Source organism: Lepisma saccharinum, chromosome 3, assembly GCF_977018435.1.
Source record: "Lepisma saccharinum chromosome 3, izLepSacc3.1, whole genome shotgun sequence".
NCBI classification, from domain to species: domain Eukaryota; kingdom Metazoa; phylum Arthropoda; class Insecta; order Zygentoma; family Lepismatidae; genus Lepisma; species Lepisma saccharinum.
Window position 1 is genome coordinate 26,214,821 of NC_139231.1, and position 9,730 is coordinate 26,224,550.

At 37.2% G+C, this 9,730-nt stretch overlaps 1 non-coding gene across 1 annotated transcript; it reads left to right on the forward strand.

The window, feature by feature from the left end:
* Positions 1–9,305: 9,305 nt before the first annotated feature.
* On the forward strand, positions 9,306–9,378 carry TRNAM-CAU (transfer RNA methionine (anticodon CAU)). Its single transcript has one exon. It is a non-coding gene; the product is annotated as a tRNA-Met (tRNA).
* Positions 9,379–9,730: the final 352 nt, after the last annotated feature.

Sequence of the window (9,730 nt, forward strand, 5' to 3'; positions counted from 1 at the left end):
AAGATTTTACCACATGATTATTTGCACGGGTTGCAAAATTATTAGAATGTTATGGAAATTTCGGAAATGTGTTCGTTGAGAAAATTCTTGTTGTTTCCCTCAGGCATTCCACAGGTGGTTGGATTCGATTTTTTTACGTCCGTTTGAAGATTATTTCCAATGCTTCTATTTTTATTTAAGGAAAATACTATTCGTTGGATTGTAATAAGGAAATACTGAGGCTGAAATAGAATAGATTTCAAGTGAAGGAAGATAATTAAGTTCTGTATAATTGTCATAGGAGGAAACTTTGTTCTATGAGGGGACTCCCTGATGGTAAAGTAATAGCGTCGTCGCCTTGTAATCAAGGGGTCCCGGGTATGATACCCGGTGAAGGCATATAATGATTTGGATCCCACTTTAAACTGTGGGTCCAGTCCCGATTAGCCTTTCTGTAAATCAGATGAACGAATGTTGTATCTGTTCTTTTTATTCTGTGAATTTAGCCAAGTTTTTGAGCAAAATACATGTAGTATCTACTGTCTACATTTTCACTCGTTATCAAACAAATTTCACAAAGTAGTTTTTATAAAACTTCAGAGGGAAGCTGACAGCAATGCCGGGGGGGGGGGGAAGGCGGGAGCTCAGCGCACACCCTGCCTGGTTACATCCAGGGTGTATTCCTAGACTATTTTTCGCCGCTCACCACTGACAGAGGTTTCGCTTTGAACAATGGACACCGTTGCTTCAGGGGCGAGGTTGACCTGCAGTAGCGAGTGCCATAAATCCAGACCTAGGAATGAATGTTGATGCAAGGGAGGGGCAATAAAAATTCTGTAACTTGCTTTGCTTGCCGACAGGAAGTTTTGCAGGAACAATAATACGAGGGACACTTAGGATCCTTTTCAGCTGCTAGGAAAAGCTGACAGAAATGGAAAACGGCAGACTTTGAATGAAAGAAGGGCAGTGAACCTCTTGTAAGATAAACAAGTCCTTTGTATTATTCGCCGACACGCAAGCTTCCATTTCGAAGCTGAGGCTATCAACAGCGAAGTTATTAGAGGGTTGGAAGCAGTGACGACGCCAAAGGGGGGGGGGGGTGGCAGGGGGCACCACAAGTCAGACACTTTGCCCCCCCCCGTGCCCCCCAACTGAAGTTAATTAAATATCGAATAATAAGAGAGTTCATTTATAAGAGTATGACGATTTTCACCTTTTCAAAATGGTGTATTCTGCATGATATCACTTTCCTGCTTATAATACCAACTTGACTAAATTTGTTTTTGTATATATACGAAAGTGTGTGTGTGACTTTCGTTCAAGATTCCAGCTCTGACCTGGGCATAGGTGATTTCTCATTCATATATGTCCTGTAATCGTCGATATTAATTTAAGTTTTAACCAGTTTTAAGAACTGGGAAAAAGCGTTGAATGTGGATGGTTTTAAAACATATTTTGAGGGCCACAAAACATCATCATCAAATTATTCTAATCGTGGGTCGTTAGTGACAACGCTAATTAGTAAAAGTTGATTCAAGATTTGGTTGGTTGATTGATTTGGTATTTTAAGTCCACTTTATGTACAGTCTGGCTAATCGGGACTGGACCTACAGTTTAAAGTGCCTCCACTGGGTATCGAACCCGGGAACAAAGGTGATCGGAGAAAAACCGACACTACATGTCAGTTGTTGTGGATTCATCGCGGTTTCTTACTATTCAGGGACTTGATTTTCGAGATGCTGAGTCTGAGGAAACCTTAACGAAGGGAATTTCTTCGATACTCTTGAAGCTAATGAGGGGATATTATTCGGAAACGTATTGAACTTGAACCTTAAAATGCAAATTACATTTAAAATTCGATTCAAAACACATCGCGGGCAGGTTCGCTCTTTCTCGTACATATCAAATTCGAAGAACTTCTTCCCACGAACTCCATGGGCGCCTGTAATTGTGTATCACAGAAATACGTTGGAGTGGTAGAGTAAGAGTAAATAATGCCAGGGTCAGAATATTTCTTTTTCAGATTTTTTATCCTGTGATAACATTTCCCTGAAATGTGAAACACAAATTTTGCCCAAAAACTCTTCAGCGTTACGAAGATGGCACGGAAGTACTCCACTTAATGGATTTCTTTGAAATACTAGGAAAATATAAATTGGCACTTCACAAGGTTCACACTCTAGTTGTATTCTCTGTAACAATTCCAGTTTCCAATGCAGCGTGTGAATGTGAAAGAATCGTTTCGTCCTTAAAATCTTTGAAAAGGCTTGCTCGAAACAGGATGCTGGATGCAAACTGCCTCATATGGCTGTCCTTGATATTGAGAAGAAATGTCAAGTCCTGGACGTACCAAAGGTGGGCAATGTGTTCTCCAAAGCACATAGAGCAGAATTCTGATACAGTAGAATTGCACTTCAGTAAGTGACTTTCATTGTTTCTAATACTGAAGAAGATTAATTTCTTCCAACGTCACGTTCATTTTGCAAGAAAATTAAACTCTTCGAAACATTTTTTCGTCATTTATATTATTATCTTATAACTTGAATATTTATGTCAGTAGTTTCATCTCCTGAAAGACGATGAATTATAAAATTATGAATGTCTTCCAATACTGAAATAGGCCACTAGAGACAACGCAACTTACGAATAAATAAGAATTAATGCCTTTATTAAATAGAATCATATGGAGATAAACTCGTAATCAAGAAGTAAATTTAGGCAGTAAACGTCCACTCTAAACAAGGGACAAATACAAAACAGCATACATGAATATAATAATAATAATTATTATTATAACTATTATTATATATGTATATATATGTAGTGTTGCCACCTTCCGCCCCCCCGTCACATTTTCCTGGCGCCGTCACTGGTTGGAAGTAAATTTATTAGGACGAGTAAAGTAACATTAGCTGTTGACAGTGTTGCACTAAAGGACGTGATATGTGCTACTGTTTGTATAAATGATAGAAAATTTAAGCATAAATTTATAATTGTTGAGACTTGAGAGTTGTTTCCGCCATTTGATCGTAGGAAGAGGTTTTCTGAGACAGAGTGGGATTGTTTTACACGTACATGAGAAAGGGTGGTTGTTTAAAGATAGAGAAGTATTTTGCACGTTTTTTAAAAGTTCAGATAAAACGAGAATTTAGCCTTACTGTTATAAAAAGAGATAACGCAGTACAGGGAAAGAAAAACTCTTCACATTTCTCGCACCTGGTGGGATGCAACACACATGCACAAGAGTATTGCAGGAAGTCTATGAACGAGGATGGAAAGGGATATGTGAAATTTGACTTACCTGCGGGTGTATTAGTGGATTCTAATATTCTTAACGTTGATATTGTATTTCTTTTAGTCCACTTGATTTACAAATAGGCTAAATTGCGAACCGACGTTCAGTTTAAAGTGCGATCCGGTTCAATTTGTGCCTCCATTTTGTATCGAACGCGAGGACCCTTAATTACAAGACCTCGGCGTTATTACTACGCCATCGGGGAGGCATCCAATTTACACAAATAGGTTGATTCCAATAACACGTTATATGCATAATCTGATAATGATGCACTTTTGGTGCATCTAAACATATTTTTTTCAACTATAGCATGTCTAAAAAAGTTATTGAAGTTTGGATTTTTATAAGTTCAGGAGACACGGGTCTGAAAATGTACGATATAAAATAAATGCAGGTTTGCCTTCCATACGTGGTGGTTTTGTCACGTTTCTTCGCTTCGTGAAACAGACACTTTTGCAGGAACGGTTTCTTACATCCGCCTGGGGTCTTGCTCTAGCTAAACAAAAAATATATTTGTTTAGCATAATCGACGGTTACTTATTCCTACCGAACAAGGATTCTATTGCGACCATACGGCTTTGCATGACAGTATCAATGAAGATTTATGTACAGAAATATTAATTAGGAACTTTTTTTTCGTCAACTGGATTTAACATCCTTTTTTGTTATTCAGCAAATATTCAATTCATCACCTTTTTTGTCATTAATTTCCTTGCCAGGACAACTGTTTTTATGCAAATTTTGGCGTACTTAACTACACATAAGCTAGATATTAGCTAATATTCCTGCTGTTATATTACTATTCTTGTACCGTCTTTGTAACATTTCATGTAATAATAATAATAATAATAGAACTAATTAATTTGCATATTCAAGTGAAGAGACTTATGAATTATATTAATGTATTAATTTAAACATTTTCTTGATTGTTGATGTTAATGTTATTATCATTTTTTCTGAAACACTTGGCTCGAACACCCTCCCCCGACATATATTTCTAGATGTGTGCCTGCGGAAGGATAAATTTTATCAAGCGGTGGTGGTATCGGGCTTAGAGGCTAAAGGAAAAACAAACAAGTATGTGCGTCAAAAACTGAACATAAGAAACAGCATAATATCACAAAGAAACACTTTATGAAACTTATGTCATAGAAGGTGATGTTAACAATATTAAGAACAATAAATGCTTTCTATTTGTAATATACTAAGTAACTTATTGCAATTTTGAATAGTATTTTGTGTTCGTACTACACATTTAAAATCTTTTCTGTTGCTCCCAGCGCCAAGCTTAGAATTTAAAGAAAAAAATGTAAATTTTCATAGTGCACGGAAGTTCGACATTTCGAAAAAATATTGTGTTTCTGCTACTTTTGACTTTTGTTGGCATGATATCCCGGATCACTTTTACGAGACGAGACGAGACAAAACAAGACGGGACGAGACGAGATGGGACAGAACCCTTCGAGACGGGACACGAGACGGGACAAACGAATATTTTCGAGACGAGACACGAGACGAGACAGCACTTTCACGAGACGGGACGAGACAGACCAAAGTCTCGTCTCGTCTCGTCTCGTGGGCAACACTATTCACAGGAGAACATAATAGGAGGTATTGATCGGAATTGTGCTTTATTTATATAAATACGAACATTTGTTGGAGGTAGTTACAGCCCTACATTTCGTCTCGTGCAGAATCTCTGAACATTGATTACCATAACTTGGATGATAGAAAAATTGACGAAATACATTCTTAGTTAAATGTGTGGCCTCGGTAGCTCAGTCGGTAGCGCGTGAGTCTCAAGGTCGTGAGTTCAATCCTCACCCGGGGCAATTCTTTTGTAAATTTTAAAGTTACCTTTGTAAATATATTTCCCCTTTCATTCAAGAACATGGGACAAGCGGATCCAATTTATTTCACTGACACTTTTCAAATGAAAAGTGTAAATGAATTTAGAAAGGGGTGGCAACCTAAAGTAAACTTGATAAAAGATAAAGACGGTGATTTTGTAGCTGACCCAAGGGATATTCTAAATAGATGGAAGAACTACTTTAATGACCTTTTAAATGTCCATGTAGGAGATAAATCAGAAGTAAATGAAGTACACACAGCAGAACCTTTAGTTCGAGAACCTAACTTGACTGAAGTTAAAGATGCTATTAAAAGGCTAAAGAATAACAAAGCACCTGGCATTGTTTTAATACCAGCTGAGTTAATTAAATATGGTGGAAATTCATTAATATGTCAAATTCATAAATTAATTTGTTTAATATGGAATAAAGAAGAAATCCCTCAACAGTGGAAAGAATCCATAATTGTTCCTGTGTTTAAAAAAGGTGATAAAATGAACTGCAGTAATTACCGTGGAATTTCTCTACTCTCAACAACATACAAAATATTGTCTAACATTCTTTTAACAAGACTAACCCCATATGCTAATGAAATTATAGGTGATTATCAATGTGGATTTAAACGTAACAGATCAACTACAGATCAAATTTTTCACATTAGACAGACACTTGAAAAAAAGTGGGAATATAATCAAAATGTCCATCAGCTATTCATTGATTTCAAAAAAGCATATGATTCGGTCAAAAGAGATAAATTATATAATATATTAGTAGAGTTTGGAATACCTAAGAAGCTTGTTAGTATGATAAAAATATGCACCAGTGAAACAGAAAGTAAAATTCGTGTGGGTAATAATATGTCTGACAAATTTACAATTCATGATGGGTTAAAACAAGGAGATGCATTATCTCCATTGCTCTTTAATTTTGCCTTAGAATATGCCGTAAGGAAGGTAAAAGAAACTAAACAAGGAATAAAATTAAATGGTGTGACTCAGTTGTTAGCATATGCAGATGATGTAGACTTACTGGGGGATGATGTGAATAAAATTAAGAATAATGCTAAAATATTTTTCAAAACTGCTAAAGAGATAGGTTTGGAAGTTAACAAAGAGAAAACTAAATATATGCTTACAGGCCGAAACCAAGTGTTAGGTAATAATCAAAATCTAATTATTGATAACAACTCGTTTGAACCAGTTTCCAAATTCAAATACTTAGGAGTAATATTAACAAATGAAAATTATATTAAAGAGGAAATAAAAAGTAGGCTTAATTCAGGAAATGCATGTTACTTCTCTCTTCATAAACTTTTGTCTTCTCGTTTAATATCTAAGAAACTAAAAGTTAAAATATACAAAACAGTAATTTTGCCTGTAGTATTATATGGGTGTGAAACTTGGTCCCTTACATTGAAAGAGGAACATAAATTGAGAGTATTTGAAAATAAAATCCTTAGGAAAATATTTGGACCTAAAAGGGATGAGGAGACAGGTGAGTGGAGAAGGTTACATAATTTAGAACTACATAATTTGTACTCATGTCCAGATATTATTAGAATAATTAAATCAAGAAGACTTAGGTGTGCAGGCCATGTGGCACGAATGGGAGAGGAAAGAGGAGTTTACAGGATTCTTGTTGGGAAACCAGATGGTAAGAGACCTGTAGGAAGGCCAAGACGAAGATGGAAGGACAACGTGGAGATGGACCTAAAGGAAATCGGTAGGGATGGAAAAGCGTATATAGATCTTGCTCAAGATAGGGACAGATGGAAGACCTGTGTTGCTGCAGCCATGAACCTTCGGGTTTAAGAAGGCTAGAGAGTTAGTTAGTTAGTTAGACACTTTTCAAATGCATAAACAGATATCTCATTTCAGTATAAATACGGCACACTTGTCAGAGCAGACTTGATGATGACTCATTCAGAATTTAAGAAATCGTTGAGTTTTCTGTGGAATAAGGTTGCATGTGGAGTAGCGTCGCATAGACGAGAAGTCTAAGGCGCCTGTTTTAGGCACTAGTCTCTTCGAGGGCGTGGGTTCGAATGCTACCAATACCAAATGATTTCTTACTTACAAAGTTTGATAACAATCTTATCAATTTAAATAAAAGTCTGGGTTATATTGAGATGTTCATTTTTACTGGGTCAAATACAGTCATCTTCGACACGATTACTGCTGTGAAATTTGTGTTGTATTTCACTTAGCTTTCAGCGTTACTAATCTGCACACTTCAATTATACCGAAGGGTGAAACATTGTCAGAGGACCCGACGCTGGAATTCAAGTGCGCACTGGAATTAGATACATAAATCAGACTTCGTAAATATACATCAAGTCATAGTGTTGAGTTGAACTTTATTCCAATACCTACTGCCTTTCCCATAAGGAATGGTTTCATAGTTCTCTTACGTAACTAATTGATCGGCCTCGTATGTTTTATTCACTTTTCACTCTAACGTAACAATTTCTATGATTTCACACGACTACAATTGTTCGATTTTTGTATAATTTTCACATTTTTCTGAATCCACTGTCTCTATTTTGGTTGCAGGTCTTCAACCTGGGGAAATCAAAACAACTCCAGCATGTCTAGGTACGTCGTTCCTGTGAAAGTCTCCTCAGCAAAGAAGAACGGTTCAATGATCTTGTCGCACATGAGCCCACACCAAACGTTCACTTTCGGGCTATCTCGCACCTTTTTCCTGATACTGTGTGGATTGTCTGACCCCCAAATTCTAACGTTATGCTTATTCACAGTACCAGAGACATGGAATGTGGCCTCATCAGAAAACATTACACTTGACAAGAAGGCAGGATTCCGGTCGATTCGGTTAAGCATGTCACATGCAAAGTCATATCGTCGTTGCTTGTCATCAGGCTTGATAGGCTCCAGAATTTTCACCTTGTATGAATACAGATGCAACCGCTTTCTGAGGACCTTATAAACAGTTGCACGTGGCATCTAAAGTTCCCGTGAAGCCTGACGAATTGATTTGCGTGGACTTCGCTGGAACGCTTGGCGGACATTCTCAACTTGTTCTTCGGAGACACGCCGACCCCCTCCATTGCGCTTCAGAATGCTGCTAGTGTCCAGAAACTGTCTGTGCCATGATTTTATCCTCTTGGCGTCTGGTGCTGCTTTCTTGTAAACACAACGAAACTGCCTTTGCACGATTACAATGGATTTAAACTCCCCGTATCAAAGCACAGTTTGTGCCTTCTCCTGGACTGACGCCATTTTGGTTTCGATGGTCAACTACACCAACACCAATGCGCGCCACACGTTGAAACAATTTAGGCAGCAACTTTAAGTCCTTCTGCACCCAACGGACAAGTCAAACCTGAAACTAGAAAGATTTACTATTTTTAAACTGCCTCAAAAAATAGGTCATTTCGGTGTAGACACCCTGTACATCAAGTCATAGTGTTGAACTTTATTCCATTACATACTGCCTTTTCCCGTAAAGAATGGTATCATAGTCCTCTTACGTAACTAATTGATCGGCCTCTTATGTTTTATTCACTTCTCACTACAAAGTAACAATTTCTATGATTTCACACGACTACAATTGTTTGATTTTTGTAGAATTTTCACATTTTTCTGAATCCACTATGTCTATTTACATTGGGAGAGCACTCTTCAAATACAGAATTCACTGTTACAAGCCAATTTTCACAAGACAAGGTGGCAAGATGAACAGATTAATTTAATCGATCATGAATTTCATGTTCATTTGACGTTTCCTAAATGATATGCTGCTCTTGCTGTATACCTTGGAAGAATATTAGTGAATCGTAGCCGTAACATAAAGTTTAAGAAAAGACAGAAACGTTGAATCACGTAAATCTGAAGATGATCGGTTGCGAACATGACTTTGTAGCAGAATGTTATTCCCCGTGAAATTGAGCAGCTCAAGAAGAGTGTTTACCATTGTATTGCATGGATGAGAAGAGCATCAAGAGAAATGTATGTTCTGCCAAGAACTTAAAGTACTTCACAAGAGAACATAAGAGGAGGTATTGATCGAAATTGTGCTTTATTTATATAAATATGTGATAGGAAATTTTGTTGGAGGTAGTTACAGCCCTACATTTCGAGTCGTGAAAAATCTCTGAACAATCATTACCATAACTAGGATGATAGAAATGTTGACGAAATACATTTTTAGTTAAATGTGTGGCCTCGGTAGCGCAGTCGGTAGCGCGTGAGTCTCATAATCACAAGGTCGTGAGTTCAATCATCACCCGGGGCATTTCTTTTGTAAATTTTAAAGTTACCGTATTAAATAAATTTTCCCCTTCCAACGAGAACATTGGACAACCGGATCCAAATTATTTCACTGACACTTTTCAAATGCATAAAAAGATATCTCATTTCAGTATAAATACGTTACACGTGTCTAAGCAGACTTGACGATGACTCATTCAGAATTTAAAGAATCGTTGAGTTTTCTGTGGAATAAAGTTGCCTGTGGAGTAGCGTAGAAGAGAAGTGTAAGACGCATGTTTTAGGCACTAGACTCTTCGAGGGCGTGGGTTCGAATGCCACCACTACCAAATGATTTCTGACTTACAAGGTTTGATAACAATCTTATCAATTTAAAT